Source organism: Crocodylus siamensis, chromosome 3 (assembly GCF_052110815.1).
Source record: "Crocodylus siamensis isolate JL-2025a chromosome 3, ASM5211081v1, whole genome shotgun sequence".
Lineage (NCBI taxonomy): Eukaryota > Metazoa > Chordata > Crocodylia > Crocodylidae > Crocodylus > Crocodylus siamensis.
The window spans coordinates 93,771,008-93,796,802 of NC_143397.1; the positions used below are offsets into that span (position 1 = coordinate 93,771,008).

The 25,795-nt window shown below is 44.7% G+C and overlaps 1 protein-coding gene across 2 annotated transcripts in view; it reads right to left on the reverse strand.

Moving 5' to 3' along the window:
- LINGO2 (leucine rich repeat and Ig domain containing 2) overlaps positions 1-25,795 on the reverse strand; it is a 958,258-nt gene that overhangs the window by 6,224 nt on the left and 926,239 nt on the right. The gene's annotated exons all lie outside the window — the stretch shown is intronic.

Consider the following 25,795-nt stretch of genomic DNA (forward strand, 5'->3'; position numbering starts at 1 on the left):
CCCTACAGACAACGGATATGTCATGAAGCAGCTTTTCATACTGGCTGCAGTGACGGGAGCAATTCTTTGGGCTTCTGCATGACAGTTTCTGCTGCAAAATCAGAGACAAACACATGCTTTGTGCAAACAGGGATGGAAACAAACTTCACTGTGCTTGTAAAATGTAGCATTGGGCCTCAGTGATGAACTAGAACTTTGCATTTCCTTACTTTTTTAACACTTCAGAGCAACCTTACTGTTGTAGTTCCTACATTCTCTGCATGAGAAAACTCCTTGGCAATTAAAACAAATACCTCTTACCATGTAGTGTAGCCAGTGTATACACTATTTATATGTAGATGCATGTGTCTGTATGTGTGTGTGTGTAGTGGGAGAAATGTTTCACACACATACACACACATGTAAATTGCTGCATCTCTGATTAGCAACTGATATTAAGGACAAATTGATTTATTTTGATTGATTTTAGCTTCACAAAAGGGTTTTATTTCTAAGACCCATTGAGATGCCAGCTATTACAAAGCACATTGCTTACAGAATTCCTTTTTCATTTTTAAACATGAAGAGCTGAGTTTTGTTTAAGCAATGCATTCCTGATAGGTACAATATATTGCTTAGAAGCCACCGTTTCTATTAGAGTTATTTTATTTCAGCCTTGAGGTTAAAATTGAGGGTTGCTTAAAGAAAGATTGGTTTTATGAAACTTAATTATTCTTCTCTCCAGTTTACATTTTAAAAGTTCAGTTACTAAGGGGAAATACTTTTATTTGGGCAGCTGCTAAACAAAGCACTCTGAAACCTGATTCCTTAAAAAAGTGCAGGTGATTTGAGTTTGGGTAAAAGTGAATAACTAGTAACATTTGCCAAAGTGAGACACACTTTAAGCAAGCTCTTTTTTCAAATCACTCTTGACCTATGTGGCCTTTCTATTCCACAGTGGTGCTTCTTCTAGGCAGAGACTGATAATATGCAGCAAATTGTGTGGTGGCTATGTGATATAACCTGGGGACTGGGATGAAGACCGTTCTTTATTATACTATCTATAACAGTACATTTCAACTTGTCCTGGTAGGACAGACTGCTGAGATTCATTTAGTTTCCTCCTTCAGAAGAAGTCTTGCAAGTAAAGATTGCTAGTTATGTCCAGCTGTGACAAAGGTTTTCCAAGATAAACTTCACTTCATTAGGAACTAAGTTAAAACTGAAAATCTATAGGGCACTGTGATTTGGGCCTTTCCACTGAATTCTGATCAAAGAGGCTTTCAGTTACTCTGATCATTAGTTTTCGAACTCAGTCTGTGAGGTTAGCGCTTTCATGCTGATACTTCTAGCGTGCAGGGAATTCATTTCCCATCTTATTCACCTAATGTATGAAGCATAAAGTAAACAGGTTCAGTGGAAGATGAGCACTCCTGGAGTGCTCATTTTAGTTGGTAAAAATGCGAAAAGCCTCTCTGCAGACACCCAAGCTACCTGGCAAGTACAACTTCTAAGCAAGTATGAAGAAAGGAAGATGTGCAGAATAAACTAATTTTGTCAACTATAGCTGGCTGGCTGAAGAAAGGGAAGTGGAGTTCGTAAAGACTTTCAAATATTACTAATTTCTGTTTGTGTGCACAACCAGGGACAGATCGATGTGCATTAATGTACTTATATGTGTATGTACGTGGTTATTTATGTGTGTGTAGGTGTATGAGAAAGGCAAGATTTCAGCTGATGTTAATTACATATTAATGAGAAAATCTAAGTTTAAAGCAGTTAAAAAACATGCACACCTGCAGGCAAATAAAAAAAAAAAAAGAAAGCCTGAGAGGATGGAGAGGGTACTTTAATTTATCCAGGTATTTCTATTATAATCATCAATCTTACACTTGTTAGTTACTTTTGTGGTGAATTCCCCACTATTCAGCTACTCTGTATAAAAGTGATATATACAAGGTCCTGTTTTTATTAAAAAGAAAGTAGTATCCTTAGCTAACTCACAATGGGTGAGTCTACATGTCACAGTATGGCTGCTCCGGTGATAAAGCAATCACGTACGTCTACCCCTGATTGTCAGCTACGTCGCTATAGTGGTGTGTTCCCCAGGTATAGTGTGCTGCTATGACAATGTAGCGGTGAAATCTAACTGTACCACACGCATGGTGCAGTAACTGCCTATACTGCGCTGTGCTTTAGTACTTCCAAAAGGAATGCTACAGCGCGGTGCTGTAGCAACGTTGCTACACAACAACGTATAGATGTACCCAATGACAACCAACATTAAAAAACACACAAACAAAAAACAAGTGAAGATGAGGCAGCTAGCACACTGAATATCAAGTAGATACCTAAGTGATTACTGTAACCTCATAAAAGGTGAGAGGCTCACAAAGTATCTTGACTTCATTTAAATTTTACCTTGTATTAGTTATCTACATCATAATTAATAGAAGGTAAGAACACAGCATTTTAAAAAACAAAACCATTGTTGAGAATCATGGCTGCTTGCAAATGTGGACTCCCTCCCTCCCAAAAATGGTGCTTTACTTTAAACTAATTGTGTTTCCTTGCTGAGCCTAGCGCATGACCAGAAGAGGCACCACGTTAATTGTACCTGGCTTTCCCAAAATCTGTAGAGGTCAGGCACTTTAGTGAGGCTTTTTGGGGGCTTTTATCTAATAGCTGATTGAATTAGCTTGAGTTAAAAGCGCCAAAAAGCCCTGCTGAAATGCACGATTTATATAGGTGCTGCGGAGCCAGGTTGAAGTAACATGCTGCTGCTTCCTGTAGAGCATGCTTTCCCCACCCCCGCCCCACTTCTGTCAGAGTCCCATGTTACCATTGGCCCATCTCCTGTTTCAACACATAGCCCACAGCTAGCAGGTTAACAATTAACGAAGCTTGTTTTAATTCATTAGTTAATAGCTCTGTGTGATCTCACCCCACACACTTGAGACTTCTCTTGGTGTTTTTATTCCAAACCCTTTGAAATGCAAATCTCTTGTATAAAATCTTACAACTTTCACTCTTCATTCTGAATGAATGTCTGGCCAGAACATGAGTTTACCAGTATTTCTTAAGTCCTTATTCAACCCTATGCAAACACTTGCTCTAACCCTTATGCACCCTGATAACACACTGTAAAACACTGCATAGGGTCCTTAACTCTGTTCTACAGTGAATTCTACCCAGAAATAGGAACGATTTATGCAGATTTAATGCTTAACTCTTATTGCTTATCCTCTTCTTTGACTTGGCTACCCTCTTTATCCAACCTCATTCTGCTTCACAATACAGCTCTGGTACCTAGATCAAATTTTACCACTGCCAAAATGTTCAGGACTCTCACTGAAATCACTGATAGTTTGATACTTGTGTCTGGGGTCCTTATTGTTGAACCCAGAGGCTAAGAACTAATATTGAAAAAGCCTGAGCCTGAATTGATTCAATTTTTGCAGGGTATTCTAACCTGACTAGGCTGAACCAGTTTGTAACCAGACAGACATCCTCTCTGGACTGAGGAAATTCAAGCACATGCCTGCTGTGGCTCAGGCTAGAAGCCAGGGGGTGCTAGAGCAGCCCTCCCTTCCCTTAGTGCCGAGCTCAGGGGGGCATGGCCAGGCCCTGGCAGGACCTCTGATTAGGGCGGGGTGTAAACCCCCACCCTGCCTGCAAAACCCCAGGCTTTTCCACACTTGCTGCTCAAGAGGCGGAAGTGTTGCCAGATCCCAGCCCCCTGCTAGTTCTCTAAGGCAAAGCGGGTGCGTGTAGTGCACGTAAATGTTAATGATATGGAGATTTTCAATCTCCCTCCCTACTTTTTTATACAGTCTACAGCAAACTGGCAGGCAAGGGAACCAGCAGGGAACTGATAACAGTGCTTATCACCTCATCAGCAAACCAATAGCCTCCCTCCATTAGTTCAAACTCTTCTTAAACAGCTTACCAGCTGACTTGTTGATTAGCTCCAAAAAGCCCTAAATAGTCACTGTTCTATCTGCCTGTCCCAGTGAAACTGGAGACACACACAGATACCTTTCAGCATTAGCTAGCATACCACATAACTAGGGTCCATGGGGCTGGGGTCTGTAATGTGGGAGCTGGGAGGGAAGGAGAGAGGGAGGGAGAGGTGATTCATGCTCATCACAGAGCACTTAGGTGCCCTGCTCCTTTGAAGAGTGGAAACTGCTAGGGAAAGAGCCCTAGCAGTGAGTTGGAGGCCCCAGCTACTAGTTACCAGGGCAACCGGGGGAGCTAGTGGCCCACACCTGCCAGTTGTCAGCTGACTGGAAGGGGCAAGAGGGGAGTTCCCTGCCAGCAGCCAAGGGGGAAGGAGCTCTCCTAGAGCAAGCCAAAGGGGAGATGCCTGATTGCAGGTACAGCCTCTGATAGTGGTGAGAGACAGAGCACCCCTGGTGTCACTTGGATGATGTTATTGCTGGTTGGCTTGAATTTATGTAGCTCAGGGGCTTGTGTTTTGTTTGCTGTTTAAGACCAGTAGTTTGGGTGAGGCTATTAGGGGACCCACAGCAGCGGGGGGACCCCAGCACCAAGGAAGGTGCAGCATTTGGGGGTGCATTGACCTCAGCACCAGGGAGGGCACAGTGCAAGACAGGGCTGTAGAGAGCCCAGGGAGGGCCAGGGGACCAAATTATAACAAGGCCTGGACCAAACAACATCAGTTCCATCTGCGAGGCTAGGGGCGTAGTAAAGGGCTGGTTGGAGCCACAGATAGCCCATAAGGCTTGGCTGCCCTGAAACACCCATTGTGACATCCATCTTCAAGTGGGACCCACGAGGGGTCTGGGGACCCATGGGGTCCTGAAAACCAATCTTGACCGTGTCCAAAAGGACTTGGAGGCCGCCTCCCTATCAATCATTCGATCAAAGACATGGTGGGCGAGGATCAAGGGTGCCCATTGGGCCAACTTGGCACAGTAAGGGTGCCTTGTGAAGATCATGGCCATCCTACGTGACCCTAACCCACGACGATGCTTAAGCAGTGAGCAGTGAGGGGCATGGGCAGGGGGAAGCAAGGCAGACCCTGCTGTACTTGCAGTCTCTACCAGAGCTTCAGCGAGGCGGGAGGGGTCAATTCTGCTGTGCAGCAGAGAGCCCCACCTAGCCCAGAGCATGCAGGGTGCTGGGGGAGTCTGGTTTATCTTTAACCAGCAAGGGGTCTGGGACAGAAATTGCATAAAATGGCTTGACCCAAATCAGTTAAGTCTGATACTACATTCAACCAGGTTTATCTCAAACCAGTTTCAGCCATTTTCAAACGGGTGTATGTGCACTGAACATCTGTTGTCTTACAGGTTAAAACCAGTTTCTGATCACTTAAACCACTTTATGTGTAATGTCTGTCCCTAGCCAGAGTCCCCCGGGTAATTCAAGAATAAGTATCAGTAGCAGACACTTGGAACTTGGTGCTGCTTCCTGGAGTTAAGCTCACCTAATGTGTGCTTTTATCAGATTTGTTTTCAGTTGTTTGTAACTTTGCTAAATTAACTATCTGTAAATAAACTTTTTCATGCCTGCTTTAGGTTGCTTATTTTTTAACTTTCAACTAAAATAGTTCAGCAATATTTTAGAGCAAGCTTAGGGAGAAATAATATTGTTTTGACCGTACTAAAACAATTTGTTATAACTGCTCTACTTAAGTCTATTATCTTGCTGTGGAACAGGGACTTGAAATTCATCAGTGTAGTCATTCTAGGGCCAGGATTTCTTTATCATTCCCATAAAAACGTATCAAAATGGAAACATTTTGCCCATAAAACAAATGGGTTTGCAAATGCTCAGTAGAGATTTTTAGCGTTTCACAGCTAAATTCGCTAAAGGTTCCATCCACAATGAGCATGTTCCCTAGACTGCAAGGGTGGGACAGGATTTTCCTCAAATTACTGTTCCAAGCTTTCAAGTGCTATTGTTATGCTGGGCACAGGCACAAAGAGTGTCAGTGACATACTGCTAGTGACCAGGAGGTATAGAAGAGAAAAAGTAAACTGCCAGATTAGAATGTGACAGGTTATGGAATGAAGTAGTGGAGGTGGATTTGATTAGAGGGGAAGAGCTGGGGAAGGGTGTAAGACAAAATGCTGGTATTTGGTATAAAGGGGAGCAGTGGGGGAAGAGATGATGGGGAACAGAATAGAAGTGGCAGAAGGTTCAGACTGGGTAGGTTCAGAAAGAGCAGAGGAGAAAGGGGCTGGAGTGAGTAGGTGCTTACAATTTATAATTAAAGAGTATTATAACTTATATATAGAAGGAGGCTGATTTAAGGTTGCAGAAGTGTTCCCAGTTCTGACTTTTCTTAACTTTTGGATGCTTGACATTGCAAATCTTAACATCCTTTTAACCTGGGATTGCTCCCCCACGTCTATATATTGCAATAGTCTACTATGGGTGCTCTGCCTCTCGTGCCTTCAGGCCCTGATTCAGGAAAGCACTTGAACAAGTGTTTAGGCCCATGTTCATTGACTTCAGTGGCACTTCAGGAGGTGCCTGCATGCTGTTCCAAGCAGGTGTGCTTTTCTAAATCAGCACTTTGGAGATGTGAAAGCCACAACATATAAATACCTTTGCATCATCATTTTAACCCTTCCCCTCGGTTTTCTCTGTCATACGTTCTAATTTTTGCAGGGAGTTTGTTCTCTCCTCTTTCTTGGCTTCATAACCATAAATGATTTTGAGTTAATGATACCTAAATAAAGGAAGTTGTCTTATTTCCTACTAAGCCACTCTCTCTTTTAAGTAGTGATCTATTGTATATACAGCCCAATAATTACCAGTACTACACTGGGAAGCAACCATGTGTGCTTTTATAGCACTTTTTGTACAACATATTGGGACATATTACAAACAATTATTCCTCCTTAAGTTAATGAGGAAGGTGAGTAGCAGAGCTTTCTGAATGTTGGCCAGAAAAATTCTTGTGGCAATTTATTGAAATCTGAAGGCAAACTTTGATTCAGTTACACTTTCCAATTCTGTAATCTTTCCCCATGAAAACTTCAGCATGCAGTCTCGTAGGTTGAATACTCACATAAAACCAACATCCTCACCCTAAAACATATTTTTATTATTATTCTGAGTATTATGGCAAGGCCAATGAGATCTGGTCTGGGGCCAGGAACTGATCATGCTAGGTGCTGTGTGTGTATGTGTATATGATTTTTTTTTTCTAATCAATATCTGTTCTGTGTGTATATATATGTATGTATGTGTGTGTGTGTGTGTGTGTATACACACACACACATACACACAGAACAGATATTGATTAGAAAAAAATAATCATCAAAAGCAAACTTTGAATTGACATATCTAGTTGTATGATTATATACTTTTAGTAGCATCCAAAGGGTTTCACCAGGCTCAGGACCCTCTCCAATGATTCCACCTGGTATAGATCCTGTGCCAAAGTGCTTTAGTCTAATCTGAAATAAGACACAAGCACACTGAACAACAGAAGGTAAAGGAATGATGATGGTGGAATCATGCAGATACATAGGCTACTGAGGGGGAAAAACTTGTTGGTCCTAAGCATCTGCAAATAAGCAACAGTTCTGTTGCTGACCTCCAGTCATAGTTGCTGTGATCAATTGGCCAATTTATGGTATCACAAGAGGAAATGAATCTTGAAAAGAAAGGTGAAAGAGGGAACAGTCATTAACTTATGAATCAGGTGAATGAGAATATTTCGTTCATAAAAGCCAGCATGAAATAAAATGCAGAGATGTTTGTCAGACAAACTGACGTTCAATTTGATATTGTTGGCAAATGAGATGGGACAAGGATCAGACAAAGGGATAAGAAACAGGATTCAATAAACATTGTGGAACAGACTTGTAAAATGCCCTTGATGGTGAAGTAGAATTCTGTATTGGTTAGTGAGGTAATCCACTCAATCAAGGAACAAAAACTGTACCATGTGATCTATGTACTGAACAAATACTACACAGACTGAAAATTTTGCAAGAAACTGGCTAAAGAAATTCATTTTGCGTATCAAATGCATTTTAAAATTTCACATGTTCATACTCAATTCAGAAACAGATTTTAAAAAGGCAAAAATCACCACATTTATTCATCCCAGATTATTCATCATCTTATATTCTACATATGCAGAAATAGCAGCTCAGACAAGTGATATGTTTTCCCTGAGGGCGTACAATGACTCAGATTGAACCGAGGAACAGAATCTAAGGGCATGTGCAGACTTCACCATATCATATTGATGATCATGCAGTTTACTTTAAACTGTGTGATTGTAGATTGGGTCTGACCTGTGGACACATTTGCCAGTGCCAGGAGCCACTGCGGGAACATGATCTAACTAAGAAAGGGTGAGGGAAAGGGGCTGGAGCAGGGGGGTAGTGGGTCTGCAGGGGGGTTGGCAGGCCTGGGGAGGGACTGGTGCATCTGCAGGGGAGGAGGTTGTCTGTACAGCAGAATGGGAGGCTAAAAATAGCTAGGTGGGAGAGGGTGGGAGGGTGGGAGAGGGTAGGAAGAGTATAGCTCTGGGACTGGGACTGGGACTGGGACTGGGACTGGGACTGGGGCGAGCTGCTGGGCTTCCCCAGTCCCGGGGTTGTGCTCTGAACGTGGCCGGATATGAACTAAGTTAGATTGGGTAGACCACTTTTTGCAAGAACTAACCTCCCCAGACATCTATGCAGATTGGCCCTTAAATCAACCTATCCCTAGTTAGGTCAACCCTAGTGTAATATCTGCACATAACCTCCACCTCCTAGCTCAGATAGAAAACAATTATCATACCAGATTTTTTTTTTGATCGGCTTATACTAAATGTAGTAATCAACTAATGGATAATAAGCCCTGGTCTATCTACGACAATGCTTGTGAGGTTTGATGTTTGTATTTATTTTGATTTACATTTAACGAAGGCTTAATGGAAAAAATGAACCTATTTTAACTTGGCTGCCACCAGGTGTGATCACAAGCCATGCTGACTCCCAAGCTCCCTTATTTTTGTTCCTGTCTCTCTCCACTGCCTGAAGAAGAGTATTTGTCTCTGAAAGCTTGCAGAGAACAACTTTTCCAACAATTTAGTTGATCTAAAGAAGACACCCTTGCAGGGTCTGCTCCCTACTGGGGTCTCTGGCGCGCCAGCTCGAGGAGCTCCAGGCCACAGTCCAGAGACTGCGTGCCATCAGGGACTGCGAGCAGGAGATAGACTCCTACTGCCAGGCCCTTCTCCCCCGGGAGCCGCAGGGGAGAGCTCCGTCTCCCTCCATGGCTAAGGAGGACTCTGGGACCTCCCGCTCTGCCCAGTCAGGGGCATGGACCAAAGTGGTCAAGGGCCCCAAGGCCCCTGCCCCGCCGGAACTTAGCAACAGGTTCGCACCTCTTGCAGCCCCAGCAGAGCCCACGCAGTTGCCAGCTCCCGCAGGCAACCCAGGCTCGACCGCAGCTACTGGCCCCGCTCTCCCCAAGACAAAGCGAAAGGTGTTTGTTGTGGGAGACTCCATCCTGCGGGGCACTGAGGGGGCAATCTGCCGCCCTGACCCCTTAGCCCGGGAAGTCTGCTGCTTCCCGGGGGCCCGCATCTGAGACATTGCGGAGAGGATCCCGCAGCTCCTCCGGCCTACAGACCACAACCCCATGCTCCTGATTCATGTGGGCACCAATGACACGGCTCGGAGCACCCCCAGCCAGGTCATGAGGCGCTACAGGGAGTTGGGAGCGGGGCTTAGGGGTCTGGGAGCTCAGGTGGTGTTTTCGTTGATCCTCCCAGTCTCGGGCTATGGGCTGAGGAGGGAGAGGAGGATCCATGCGGTGAACCAAAGACTGCGGCGCTGGTGTTATCGGGAAGGCTTTGGCTTCCATGACCACAGCCCACTCTTTGGAGAGAGAGGCAGCGAGCTGCTGGGAAGAGATGGCCTCCACCTCTCTCCCCTGGGGAGGAGGCTCTTCTCAGCCAGGCTGGCTGACCTGCTCCACCGGGCTTTAAACTAAGCCCGCTGGGGGATGGGGGGACTACTGCCCCTGCTGGCCCACTGAATGGCCCTTGCAAAGCCAGCGGACCAAGGCACTTAAAGGGGCACTTAAGGGAGCCCACCCCTGCCCCAGCCCTGGTACAATCTGTGGGCAAGGCAAGAGCCCCCAAGGGCACACTTGCCTGCCTGTACACTAATGCCAGGAGCCTGGGCAACAAGCAGGAGGAGCTCGTCCTCCTGCTCAGTGCAAAGAAATATGATGTCATTGGGATAACGGAGACCTGGTGGGACTCCACCCATGACTGGACCACGGGGATAGAGGGCTATACACTGTACAGGAGGGATCGTGTTGAAAAAAGGGGCGGGGGTGTAGCTCTCTATGTGAAGGAAAGCTACATGTCCCTGCAAGCTGATGTTGGCGACCGGCATGGACAGCTAGAGACCCTCTGGGTAAAAATTCGTGGGGAATTCGGCACAGGGGACACAACGGTGGGAGTCTACTACAGACCGCCCACTCAAAGTCCCGAGCTTGACCAGGAGTTCGCCCAGGAACTGACTGAGGCCGCTTGCTCCAGGACCTTGGTTGTCATGGGTGACTTCAATTACCCGGACATCTCCTGGGAAGATCACTCAGCTAAATCTGAGCAGGCGCAAAGCTTTCTCTTGTGCGTGGATGACCTCTACCTGACTCAAGAAGTCTATGGGCCAACGAGAGGCAAAGCGCTGCTCGACCTGGTACTGGCTACGGGGGACGACCTAATCGGCGACCTAGTGATTGATGGGAAGTTGGGTGACAGCGACCACGAGCTGATCACCTTCACCATCCGCCGTAAAGCTGGCAAGTCAGTCAGCAACACAGAAGTCCTTGACTTCAGAAAAGCCGACTTTGACAAGCTCAAGAGGCTAGTCAGTCAGGCCCTCAGGGACCATGACCCCAGGGAGTTGGGAGTTCAAGAAGAGTGGTTGCTTCTCAAGGAAGTGATCCTCAGTGCACAAGCTAAATCTATTCCAACACGGAGGAAAGGCAGCAAGAAGGCACAGCAGCCCCCCTAGCTCTCCAGAGACGTAGCAGACCTACTGTGGCTAAAAAGGAAAGCCTACAAAGGATGGAGGATGGGATTCACCTCCAAGGAGGATTACTCCGCGCTGGTCCGGTCCTGCAGGGAGCAAACCAGGAAAGCCAAGGCTGCAACTGAACTCCAACTAGCTTCAGGCATCAAGGACAACAAAAAGTCCTTTTTCAGATATGTGGGGAGCCAGAGGAAAAGCAAGGGCAATGTTGGACCCCTGCTAAACCAGATGGGGCAACTGACAACTGACACCCAGGAAAAAGCCAACCTGTTAAATAGGTACTTTGCGTCAGTCTTTCATCAGTCACACGGGATGCCCATGCCTGCTATGAGACAGGGAAATCTGCGTGAGGGGGATCCCCTACCCTCCATCAATGCTGACCTCGTGAAGGAACACCTTGAGAAGCTGGATACCTTCAAGTCAGCTGGCCCTGACAACCTGCACCCCAGGGTACTCAAGGAGCTGGCGAGCGTCATAGCCCAGCCCCTGGCACGGATCTTTGAAAACTCCTGGCGCTCTGGTGTAGTGCCCGAAGACTGGAAGAAGGCCAATGTGGTGCTGATCTTCAAGAAAGGGAGGAGAGTGGATCCGGCTAACTACAGGCCCATTAGCCTGACTTCTATCCTGGGGAAGATCTTAGAAAAGTTTATTAAGGAGGCCATCCTTGAGGGACTGGCCCAGGCTAACATTCTAAGGGATAGCCAGCACGGGTTTGTTGCGGGTAGGTCTTGTTTGACCAATCTCATTTCCTTCTATGACCAGGTGACCTATCACCTGGACAAGGGAGAAGAGATTGATGTCATATATCTTGACTTCAAAAAAGCTTTTGATCTGGTATCCCATGATCACCTCTTGGCCAAACTGGCCGGTTGTGGCTTTGGCTCCACCACGGTCCGCTGGCTGGGAAATTGGCTTCGTGGTCGGACCCAGAGGGTTGTGATTGATGGCAGTCACTCATCGTGGTGCCCTGTGACCAGTGGGTTCCCTCAAGGCTCTGTCCTGGGACCCATACTGTTCAACATCTTCATTAACAATGTGGACATTGAAGTCAGGAGTGGACTGGCCAAGTTCGCCGATGACACCAAACTTTGGGGCAAAGCATCCACGCCAGAAGATAGGCAGGTGATCCAGGCTGACCTGGACAAGCTCAGCAAATGGGCAGAGGAGAACCTCATGGTGTTTAACACTGAAAAATGCAAGGTTCTCCACCTTGGGAGGAAAAACCTGCAGCACCCTTATAGGCTCGGCAGTGCTACGTTGGTTAGCACTACAGAAGAAAGAGACTTGGGGGTCATCATTGACCACAAAATGAACATGAGCCTCCAATGCGATGCTGCGGCTAGTAAAGCGACCAAAATGCTGGCGTGCATCCATAGATGCTTCTCGAGCAAATCCCGGGACGTCATTCTCCCCTTGTATTCGGCCTTGGTGAGGCCGCAGCTGGAGTACTGCGTCCAGTTTTGGGCTCCACAATTCAAAAAGGATGTGGAGAAGCTTGAGAGAGTCCAGAGGAGAGCCACGCGCATGATCAGAGGTCAGGAAAACAGATTTTACGATGACAGGCTGAGAGCCATGGGACTCTTTAGCCTGGAAAAGCGCAGGCTCAGGGGTGATCTGATGGCCACCTATAAGTTTATCAGGGGTGACCACCAGGATCTGGGGGAACATTTGTTCACCAGAGCGCCCCATGGGATGATGAGGTCGAACGGTCACAAACTCCTGCAAGACCGTTTCAGGCTGGACATAAGGAAGAATTTCTTTACTGTCCGAGCCCCCAAGGTCTGGAACAGTTTGCCAGCGGAGGTGGTTGAAGCCCCTACATTGAACACCTTCAAGAGCAAATTGGATGCTTATCTTGCTGGGATCCTATGACCCCAGCTGACTTCCTGCCCTTTGGGCAGGGGGCTGGACTCGATGATCTCCCAAGGTCCCTTCCAGCCCTAATGTCTATGAAATCTATGAAATCTATAAGATCACATTTACCCAAAAAACCTATATCCTTAGACCAACACAACTACAACCAAAAACACTATCAGTTAGTAACACTTCGGAAAACATGGTTCAAATTACTTTGAGACTGAGTATGAGAAGGTGTGAAAGTATTTTTACCGTGACACTATTTAGCAAATTAGCTCAGAAGCAAAGCAGTCAGAGGGCTGAGTCCACGGATTGAAATAAGGGAATGGCAGCTTCTGTCACCATCAGCCCCATGTTAAACATTGAAAAATCATTATCTTCCTTCACTTCAAGAGCTGGTTCTTTTAGGCTCTAGTACAGCAGTTCAGGAAACCGTATACTCCTGTTGTCTAGACTATTCTTTTTCTGTGGATAAAGAGGAGCCTATATGGTAAAAGGAATCTGAGTCTGAAGATTCACTACTGCAGTAGTAAGGGTTAATTCCTTTATTAAAGTGTGATGCCATCCACAGGAAGTAGTCAATTGACCATTCGGGTCAGGGGTTAGTTATTACAATAAAGGCCTAATGAGAACAAGGAGTCTCCCCGCCTCTTCCTAAAATCCAGAATAACACAAGCACCTTCTTAGGGAAGCCTGGAAAGTAGGAAGAGAGGGGTAGGGGATATGCTGTTGGTAGCTTGAAGAGCAATGTTGCTCCATTCTGTACCAGCTACAGATTTTTCAAGGCTAATACTTTCGGGTGCACTTGAAGCACTAGGTAGCATTAGCATTAGGGAGCAATGCATATATATGCACCTGGATCCAGATCGCCATCAGTAAGGATCCTATGCAGATTTTGGCTCCATTGCAAGTGACTGACTATGTTTCTTAAGATGAACCTAGGTGAGGGACCTGGATATCTGAAGAACTGGGAAGCACCCCAAAATCTGTGGATTGTCTCCATGACTTGATAACATAAGGCTTTGTCTGGCAGACATTTTTCTGAGCAGAATAATCTTCATTTCACTAAGGTTTTTCATCAGCCAGATCTTCTTCAGTCATTCTGATCTCCGCCAGATGCGGGGATAGTTGTGTGACAGTGAACTTATTGTCAATTATGAATGACAGACAGATTTGTGTGCCATCTGCATAAGCTGGCAGCTGAGAACATTTTTCCTAGCAGCTGTGTGTAACTATTGAATGTGGCCGGGAAAGAAATAAGAACCCCACAGGGACGGGGTCTAGTGATAGTTTCAGTGGCCATCACTATCCTGGAGTACTGCCTTCATGGAAAGATTCAGACTATTTCAGTCTATTTCTCTGGGTCTCTGCCATGTTCTCCTTTAAGGAGCAGCAGTATCTAATGATAAGACATCAAAGAAGAAGAGGTTTAAGTATGTGCATATGGATATTTTCCTTCAACCAGGTGAAAAAAACCCAAAGGGACTGACCATTAGAACCACAAGTCCTATTTCTATTCTAAATCCCAGATCCTGACTAAGGGAATCTAGGCTACCTCCATGTGCTGGGGAGCTTGTTTCCAACCCCCTCCTCCCATCCCCAATAACAAAAACAGCAGTAGGAAACAGAACAGCCATTGGCCCTTTGGTGGGAGAGGCAAATTTTAGACTGGGTTCTGTCATTTAAGATCAGTCTGTGTGTGCTGAATTTCTGTGCTGTTATGCATAAGGACTTGTTTCTGATCACTTATGCTGGTAAAAGTGTAATGTCTGTACCTGGCCCAGAAGTTTAAACAAATTCAAAATGATAAAATACCTATGCTAAGGCAAGAGTCAAAATATTAAGAAAAGCATCCTCGTACTGAACATAGAGAAGAATGGGGTACTGAGGAAGGCAGATATATCAAGTGAAATTGATAACACAAGAGCACATAAAGTTAAATTTATCTGGAGAATCAAAGAAAAAACAATACCATCAGCTGTGTGTATTTTTTTTCCACCTGGACAAGCATGTTAGCAGCTGTTCCATTTGTAACTTGTATAGAAATCCTTCAGTCAAGGCAAAGAATAAACTCACTAGGGACACTCTTCCTTTGAACTGTCATATGCAGAGCCTGCTAATCATGGCACGGGTGAAGATTGTTGAGCTACTGGGTGCTGCTGTTTGTATACTGTTTAGAGAAGTTAGAGGTCTGGAAAATACAGTATTGGATATGTTTTCTGTGCAATACACTGAGGATCAGCACAACACAATGCATTTCTTCGCCTTTGCCAGACTGCCCAGAGTTCCCTGGGCTCAAGAATATGAGCCAAATTCTCAGCTGATATAATACTGTTGGATTATGACAGCAGAAAATGTTGGCCTAGGTTATGGGCGCAACAGAAAGGAAGGAAGAGAATTGATGTCGGCTTTTGCTGATACCTAATGGGCTTTGCAGGATAAATATAGGGTAATCCAAATGCAATTAAAGCCACTTAATGGCTCAGATGGGATAGGCAGCATGGAAACAGCTACGGAAAGCTGGTGCATCCTTTGTATTTCAAAAGAAGTTCACCATACCATGACACACAGAATAGATTAAAAATGCTTCCTGTCTGGGGGATTTCCTACAATATTTTCAGATACGAAACTAGCCTACAGAAGAGTCAAGGCAAGACCTTTATAAATGAGAGTTGACATGCTGACTGTTGCCCAAGACTTATACATCTAATATCTGCTCTTAGTGGTACCAATAAGACCAGGGACTTGCAGAGAGTTACTCTAGACATGTACTGATGTAAATGAGATAAGAATTTGGCTTACAATGTGCACATGCACATGTACATGTATGTATGCTTATCAGTAACAGGGATTTACTGAGAATCAGAATACTTTTTTCATTCCACTGCTAATAGATTGTGTATCAAAGACATCCTTTGTAGAAGGCAGCCAGTCTACTCTCTGAATTAATGTACATTTTGTAAATATGTTATTTAAACATTAGCAGAGGATAAATGATACTTTCACTATGTCCTAGACACACTTATTTTTCTAGTTATTGACAATAAGAGTGATTAAAGAGCACAGCTTCCCTGATTGCCTTTAATTGTCTGTCTTACTGTGCTAGCATTAGTTATGTATGGATTTTTGGTGTAGTTTTAAAAGGTCAAGTGAGAACTTCATTTTTTTCTTTGGTAATCTCAGTTTCTGCACCCTGCAGCTGCTTTGTAGATTAATATATACAGAATCCCTTCAGCAGAAAATGCTCTGTTCCATTCCTCCTAACTAGATTTTTAGAGAAGGTGAATCTGCAATCTGACATTGTAGTCAGAAGATTCCCACTAATTATAACTTCAGAGTGAACAGTAAAATAGTAAATATTGGAACTACCTCCCTTCCCTAATTCAATTGACAATAGTGGTGTGCAAAATGGGCTGTATTCATTTCAGATTTGGATTCAGCCCAAATCGGGGACAGTGATTCTATTTGCTGATTCAGATCACTGTCCCTGATTCAATTCACCCAAATCCGAATCTGAAGATTCAATTGCTGATTCAGAGAATCAGCAATTCGGTCATAGACACAGCTTTAAATATTTTTTTTACATACCTTGAGGTACCAGGCACAGCTCATGAACACTGTGATGCCGGGGCAGATGGAGCATCCCACAGGAGCATGGGACGGGGAGTGGCCCCCTGCATGCTTGGCGGCGAACTTGGAAGTGTGCTGGAAGTACTTCTGGTCCACTTCTGGGTCCACCATTGAGCACCTGGGCCCTCCCTGCACCTCCCCAGCTTGGCTATCGGTCACAGGGAGACCCCAGGTGCCCCCTCAGACTCAGGAGGCACCAGTTGCCAAGCCGGGGGGTGTGGGAGGGGGGCCCTGTGTGCTCCCCAGTGGACCCAGAAGTGGACCAGAAGTGCTTCTGGTCCACTTCTGGGTCTGCTGCCAAGCATGCTGGGCATCCCCCTCTCACTTCTGTGGGATGCTCCATCCACCCCACCATCACAGCATTCACTACCCACTTGGTACCTTGAGGTATGCAGAAAAAACATTTAAAGCTATTTCTATGGCCGAATCATTGACTCTTTCTGAATCTCTCTGAACCAATTCAGAGGGTTCCGATTCAATCTGGAGACATTAAAGGGTCTCCTGATTTGATTTGGATTCAGGAATTCAGCCACCAAATTGGGCTGAATCTCCGCCATATGAAATCAGCAACCAAAGCTTTGCACAGCCCTAACTGACATCTGTTTTGAGCTTAGCCTTATAACACACTTGCTTCTCAGAGTCCAAGAGCTGTCCTCTGCAGGTCACTGGCTTCACTTTATCCCTTATCAAGTTTGACAATTACAATTCAACCAGAGGGCCATATCAGACCCACTGGAACAGAGGCTGGAAATACTAATCACCAAACAAAGTGAATCTGTTGTTCAGAGATGTGTCCTGGAACAGCTGATCCACTTCATTGGCACAAACACGTCGCCCATTGTCCTACCTGTTGATGCCATGGAACAAAGGGTGATGTGTTCTCCCAGGGCTTAAGGGGCCCGGTCCTATGTGCTCTGGAAATTCCCCTGCAGGATTTAGCCCCTTAAGCCTGAGGACTGCCTGCTAGCTTTCCCACTTGTAGAGATGCGCCCCTCAAGCCCTGGCACCACCTGCCAGGCAACTGGAGAGTGCAGGCATCTCCAGTCTGCCAGACTCTTGGGCCAGAAATCAAATAGACATTTGCCAGTAAATAGAGGCACAAATTAATACCACCTTTGTCACAGCCACAGATTTTGGGCATTTGTGGTGAGATAAGGGACATGGATGTCTGTTTGCTTGGCCTTTGTGCTGCCCTAAAATTTTTCATGGCAGCACAAAGGTAACAACTGGTAAAGCTATACTGATTTTTCTCTCTTTGCAGGTGTATAGCAGAACTTGGTACAGAAGGAACTTGGACAGTTTTCTGGTTGTCTGACAAAAAGTTAGAATTTTTAAAGAAAAACACCCACTTTTTAGAAAACTGGTCATGCTGAAAGACCAATTTTCCACTTGAAAACCAGTTTCAACAGCATTTTTCTTCTCTGTTTCCTCCACTTGTCTCACCTCTACCCCAGAATAAAAAAAAAAAGTCCATGTCCTAAATAAAATTAAAACTCAAATGTTTTTCGACTGGTGGAGTCCTTTCATATGGACTAATTAAAAAAAAAAATAGAACGTTAGGTTCTGCCAAAGAACCTTTATCCATAACGATAGCTCAGCTTTACTGATAATTAAAATCTCATTAATATCAAAGACAATTGTGGAAAAAATCCCACATACTACAAGCTCAGATGAAATTACAAATCTGGGATCCTAATAGTTAAATTGGCATCAGAATGAGTAACTGGAAAGTACTTATTATTCAGTGATGAATGCAGGTGCTGCTTGGACATAAATATTTCCAGCATTGATATGACTGTAGTTGAAGGATCTCTGTAATAATTTAGGCTTTTCATTAGCACTGAAATCTGAAATTCCACTTAGGACAAACAATTTCTGAACGGCATGTAACAAGTGCAGCACCTGAAAGAACCACAGTAAGGACAAAGTTTATTTAAGGGAAGGAAAAAAATGGAAGCAGGGCAATAATCGGTGTTATATAAAGCTTCAGTTGCAGAAGCTCTTGAATATCCCTGACCTCAGCTGTTGTCACGGGGGGTGGTAAGTGATTTTCACCAGAGAGGAGGGTCTAAAAACAAGAAGAACTCTAACTGAGCCATGCTCTTACTCCGGGCTCCTTCCTGCAATTCTGCTCCATCAATGACTTTCAAGAACTACAGATGTGAGACTACCCTGAGTAGAGACTGCTGTAAATGCAAAATTCCTGTGGTGACTGAGACAAACTAGAGACTGAAGATGATGGCATCCAATCTGACATGCTTATCTCATCAGGGAAAATTTAAAATCATACGGGTAGAGGTGAAAGGCTTGATCATGAAATGGCAGTATCTCCCAGCTGGTGACCTGTTTCCCCTCCCCCAACCTGTTACACCCATTTAATTCTGAAATATGCATCATAATTTTACCCAAACTCTCTCTCTCTCTCTTTCTCTCTCTCTCGTCAAATGTAACTGATCTCCTTTGGAAAAATCACCAAGTTCTTAAAGTGTATTGTCTATCCCCAGTGACAAATACATAATGGTCAAAAGATCTAGTTGGTACTTATTTGTATATGTGACAGAAGATAGTAGCAATTATCTGACAATTGAAATTTCCTTTTAAGGCTGGGCCCCAACTTGTTCTAAAGAGCTGAGTTTTGCTTTCAGACATGTACTAGTAAGGCCTAGTTAAAATGAATCTGACCTGAATCAAAATCCTATTCTTCAAAATTGTCTTTTGAGGAATGATAAATAGGGCAAAAAATGATATGATTAGCATGTTGTGTGACAGACAGAGTTTAGGACCTATTTTGCAATGCATTTTCCAACAAGCAAAATTCTATTATTCCAACACAGTCAGCTATGTATGGGGCAGGTCCATGGAAACTTTGCTACGCAGGGACATTAACCTTATTGGAATTATTACAGCTTTACTTCCCACGGGGTGTGAAATTGCCAGATGTGCACCTGCTCATGGCTCAGGGGAAGGCAAATGAAGTGATGAATCAAGAGAGACAATAAAACGTTGAAGAAGAGCAATTACTTTTCCACTCAATTCTAAAGCAAAATTGGTACCTATGCTGTTTTTTTCCCCACACACTATAACAAAGCAACCAACCAGAACAGTGCACTTGAGAAATTCATTAAATTTTCTCTCTATATACAGTATCATATTCATGACCTCTGACCTCATTTGTGTCCTATGTTAGTGGGAAACCATAAAGCTCTCAAGAACATTCTGAAAATCCCTAATGCCTGAGGTGCTCACAAAACTCTCTGCTGAGCCAGGAATTGTAAATGATGTACGGGAGTTTACAAAACAAGATCCTTCAAACATTACGCTTGCTCTGTTTCTCATACTTGCAACTCAGCCAAACTCGCTTTTGTGTTGCAGAACTCAAACGAATGTATATTCAAAAGGAACGACTGGGCTTTTCAGATTCTTCTTTTGCCTCCTGCTTTTGAGTGGCCAGATTTAAATTTAACACCTCTTTGACAATGCCTAGTCCAGCAAATCCTCCACAAAGCAATAATCCTTGGTATTTAGTGTGGCAGAAATACAATACCAACCCTCCCCTTGGAGTGATATTTCTTTCAAAGCCTTTTGTGCTTTGTCTTCTGATTTCTGATTTCACTTGGTTTTGAGTATATAAAAAAATTGCAGTAATGTGGCTCAGCAGAGATTTTGCTAACATTTCAAATGAAAGCAGGGGAGAAAAAAAAGCGGAGTCAAAGTCTTCTCGTTACTGAAGCAGCTGGTATGGGAATAAGAAGAGTAAGAAACCAACACCTGAAGGGCTATCATGATACCGTATCTCACTAATTATTCACTATAGTAAGGAAAGAGCCCAGGTGCGGTTCAAAATTCAGCTGACTTGCAAATTTTATTTTTTGGAAAGTGAAACGAAAAGCTTATCTTGCTTCCTTTTTCTCTTTTGCACACGCACACACACACACATGCGTTCACCTGAGTAGCCTGCTGTTTAAAGAAAATCTTGCTGAACCAAAGCAGGCTGATGGAATAAAATTCCTGCCCCTGCAATTAACTAGCTCATTTCTCCAAGAAATATAGAACTGTGAGGAGTGCTAGATTTTTCTGCAGTAATGTTTATAACTCTACTTTTTATAAAATTATTTGCAGCTTTCCTCCTTTTCTGGGGTTACCATGGCTCCCTGGCTGCAAGTGTCAATAAACACCTTAAGGAGCGTAAGTTATGAAGAAAAATGTTTCACAGAGACCAGTAAACTCCATTTTCAAAGGAAAAGCTCCATAACACTAACAACAACAAAAAAGAAGTAAATAGTGGCCTGACTATGGGCAATTAATATTTTAATACTTTATTGGTGAAATATTAAAAGCCATCATCCAAACTGTTCCCCTGTCACAGTAAAGTCTGAGTGTGCTGCTTGCCAACTTAGAATTGCCTGACATTTTCAATTCAGTAAAATCCTTTATGGGAAATAGTTGTTGTCAGAATGCAGTAAGAATGCTTGTGGGATGATCTCTTCTCCATGAACATAATGGATCAAATATAAGTAAGCATCATGTAAGCAGGTTGCATAACCATCCAGCTCCCAACAAAGCAAACACACTGAAAATTAGATCCATGCCATTCCTGACAATTGGTTCTTGTGCCAGTTCATGGAACCAGCATGATCATCACCAAACCCCCAAACACAAGCTTCAGCTATGGTTGGTCCTTGTAGGTTGGTTCTGTCTTTATCCATTCCTTTTTCTGGCTCAGAGGTACTCCAAGCTTCTGTTCCTATTAGACACAACAGTGCTACCTTACTAATTTAGCCAAAATGTCTCTCTGTGCAGGAGAGGAAGACTCAGCGAAACACTCTCCGTTCTACTACAATGGTCTAGAATCAGTCATATCATTGAACTCTACATAAATAGTGCTGCAAGCTACGCATCCAAGATTTCAGGCTGTGTTCGACAAGCTCCTACTGGCTTCTACAAGAAACATTTTCTAATTGGCTAGCCTGTCCTCCGTTATGGTATCAGATTTGCTATTGCACATATTTTATTTTGTTGCTGCTTGACAATGTGCCTGTATACACTGAGCAGGAAATGAGTTTGCCCCATCGGAGGATGCAACTTATGTGGAGCCACAAGAACCATCTCCTTTCCCAAATGCCTGTGCATGCACACACCCACACCCACACCCACACCCACACCCACACCCACACCCACACCCTGGTACCCTCAGCTGCTAAGAATGGACTTGGGAGTCTTGAGTGAAAAACAGGGAAGTGCATATCACTTCAACATTAGGCTCACTGCTCTCAGAATAAATTCATTGCTATCATCAAGGACTCTTAAGATCTTGTCCCTTTTACAATGAATCTGCAGAAGCTTTGATGTTGCTTTGACGCAATAACCTCATTGAGAGGCTCTTGATTCAGTGCTCAAGTACAAGTGGGCATATTTTCAAGTGACACATCTTGCTGCTAATCAGAGATGCTGCCTTCTAAAAGAATACTGTAATTTTTGAAGACTGCAGTAGCCTGCTGCAGTGTCTGGGCCCCCAGAATAAATACCTTCCCAGCTATACCTCTTCTCCCTCCCTGGGCATGACACTACTCCCACTGTAAACAAGGAGAGTTTGCTGAAGTTCAACCTCTTTCTCAGGTTTGCCACTATGAGCCAAATCCTGCTTGCTTTACCTAGGCAAATAATCTTATTGAAAGCTATACACATGAATAAGTAGAGTAGGATTTAACCTCATGTGATGTTTAGTTACACACAGGCATGTATTATAATGGCAAATTATTCCTACCAGCCTTCTTTAGGTTTGCATACTTTCCTCCAGTCAGCTGGAACTTTCTAAACTATTGCAGCTTTAATGCATTAATCCCTGTCAAATCGGAATGCAGTTTACTCAGATAAGCAGGTGCCTGAGGAAGAAAATGCCCTTTCCCCCTTTCAAATACTGACAGAAACTCCCAGAATAAAAAATAGAATTTTTTTATGTTATGAACGTGCTCAAGTGAAAAGCATGTCCATTCTGATGGTGTAATAATGGAAGTCCCAATGAAGAAAGTCATTTTAAACAGTCCACAAAAGTCAAGCCAACACGATGACTCCTCTACGTAAATTTGGCATGCTGAATTTAATTTGCTCAATAGGTGACATGAAATCTTCTGAAATCTTACCTGTCTTAGAGATGTTTGCAAATGTTTGACAAAACTTTTTTTTTTGGTCAAAAAATGCTGGTTTGTCAAAATGAAGACTTTGTGGCAAATGCTCAGCCCAGCTCAATTTTTCCACTGGAAGGAATTTAGAAAAAAGTTAAAAAATGTTTAAACTTCACTTTAAAAACAAGAAAGCCCCCTGCTTTTTCAGTTTATAATAATTTTCATTAAAAATTATACTAGTTGGGGTAAAAAAATTCCAGGAACAAAATATTGCAAAATTCTTGAAAAAGAACGTTTAGTTTGACCAAAAGCAATTTTTTTGTTTGGTTTGTGAAAGTTTCACCATCTTAACTTTTCTTTCTAATTTAGGAAGAAAAAACTGTTTTCCATTAAACTGTAGCACCTATGCAGCCACAAACACTGTAGACTCTAAAATGCTTCTTAGTCTCCTAAGTATTTATTCTCACTGCACCCACATGAGGAAGACATTACAGGTGCCTCAATTTATGCAGTAGATGCGTTCCCAGAGAATGGTGCATAAATCGAATTCATGTAAAGCGAACCCAGTTTGCAATGGAACAGATAGGGATGTGTTCTCACGGAGGTGAGGGAGGGAGGCTGGGGCTAGGGAAGGGGTGGGGAGAAGGGCACAGCGTAGCCCTGGGGTTGCAGCAGGCGTGCCTCTGGGCTCTTCCCAGTGCTCGGGGTGTGTAGCAGCCTGCAGCGGGATGAGAGCAGGCTGGTGCCAGCATCTGCTGCAGGCCGGAGCCGGTGGTGGCATCGGGCTTTTCCCAGCTCTTGGCAGTGGCACTGGGAGGGCAGGTTGGGGGAGGGCTACAGTGAATTTTGGGGTAGCAGCAGCCTTCTTCCCATCACCGCCACCTGTCTCGAGTGCTGTGAAGAGCCCGGTGCTGGTGCTGGCTCAGCCCAGCTCTCATATAGCTACAGGCTGCTCCCCACACTGAGCACCAGGAAGAGCCCAGTGTTGCCCTTGCTGCAGCCCCAGGAGTGGTGGACATCACTTGCTTGCATGCCAGTGGGCTCGGGGCACAATGCCAGGGGGAAGCAGAGTCCCGGGAAGCAGAGTCTTGGCGGGTTTGGGGCACGATGCAGAACAGTGGCTGCAGGCAGCTGGCATAAACCGCTCCTGGGGCCACTTCAGCAGGGGCTGGAGTGAGTGGGGAGAAACAGAGCCCTAGGGGCTTCGGGGCATGGTGCAGCCCAGCAGCTGCAAGCTGCTGGCATTGGCTGCTCCCAGAGCAGCTGCAGCAGGGGCTGTGGTGAGTGGGTCCCCAAACCCAGGGCTCTTTCCCGATCCCTCACCCCTCCCATCTGCTCACAGCCTTTCCCTTCCCCTCACAGACTTACCTGCTTGGGGGAGTGGGGAGTGTGCCTATGCCGATCACATAAGATCAAATTTACCTTGCATATAGCAAATTTGGGGCATAAAAAGGGTCATCATATAAGAGGGAATTCGCATAAATTGAACCCACATAAATCGAGGGAAACCTGTATTACCATTTTACAGATGGGAAGCAGAGAGGCACAGAATGGCTCGCTGTCTTGTCTTATAGCACACAGGAAGTCTACACTGAAGCAAGAACTGAACACAGGCATCCCATGACCTCAACTCTGTCACTAAACATTGGATCAAAAAGGCTGAAAGATGGGTGTAAAAAGCCAAGCTGAGAATTCCTGTGGCAGAGGAGAAGTTTCTGTGGGTACAAACTATCATCGTCTTGTCAGGTGATTGAACCCTGTAGACGTCAGGTTTAAGCATTCACTCTCTGCATGCCCCCCTTTGCTAAGGTTCTGATAGGAGCCACAGATACATAGAAAATCATAGAAAATAAAAGTTGATGGGTCATCTAGTCCAACCCCCTGCTCAAAGCAGGTCCATCCCCAATCAGATCGTCCCAGCCGAAGCTTTGTTCTAGTCAGGTCTTAAAAACCTCCGAGAATGGAGATTTCACAATGTCTCTGGGTAACCTGTTGCAGTGTTATATTACCCTCCTGGTGAGAAAATTCTTTCTTATATCCAACCTAAACTTCCCTTGCTGCAACGTGAGACTGTTGCCCCTTATTCTGTCATCTGCTACCACTGACAACAGTTTAGCTGCATACTCTTTCAGACCCCACATCGGGTAGCTATTAAATCTCCTCTCAGTCTTCTCTGCTCTAGACAAAATAACCCCAGTTCCCTCAGCCTCTCCTCATAAGTCATGTCCCCCAGCCCCCTCACCATTTTTGTTTCCCATCATTGGATTCTTTCCAATTTGTCCACATCTTTTCCATATAGGGGGGCCCAAACTAAATGCAATGTTACAGATGTGGCTTTATCAGCGCTGAATAGAGAGGAATAATCACTTCCCTTGACTTGGTGGCAACACACCTACCAGTGTAGCCCAGTATGCCATTAGCCTTCTTGGAAACAAGGGCACCCTGTTGGCTCATATTCAGTTTATTGTCCTCTGTAACCCCCAGGACCTTTCCTGCAGAGCTGCTGCGCAGTCAGTCAGCCCCCAGCCTGTAGTGGTGAATGGGATTGTTCCATCTTAAGTGCAGGACTTTGAACTTGTCCCTATTGAACCACATGAGATTTCTTTTGGCTCAGTCCTCCAATTTGTTTAGGTCACTCTGAATCCTAGCCTTACCCTACAGCCTACCTACTACTCCCCTCACCTTGGTGTCATCTAAAAACTTGCTGAGGTTGCACTCTATGCCATCTTACAGGTCATTGATGACAACATTGAACAAAACCAGCCCCAGGACTGACCCCTGGGGCACTCCACTTGATACAGGTTTCCCTCAATTTATACGGGTTCTATTTATGCGAATTTGCTCTTATGTGGTGACCCTTTTTATACCCAAAATTTGTTATATGCGAGGTAAATTTACTCTTATGCGATCAGCATAAGTGTGCTCCCCCCTCCTCAAGCAGATAAGTCTGTGAGTCTGTGAAGGGAGGGGAAAGGGCTGTGAGTAGATGGGAGGAGTGAGGGGATATGAAAGGGCCCTGGGCCCAGGGCCCCACTCACCACAGCCCCTGCTGCAGCTGCTTTGGGAGCGGCTGATGCCAACAGCTTGCAGCTTCTGGGCTGCAGCGTGCCCCAAACCCCGCAGGGGCGCCGCTTCTCCCCAGTCACCCCAGCTCCTGATGCAGTGGTCCCAGCA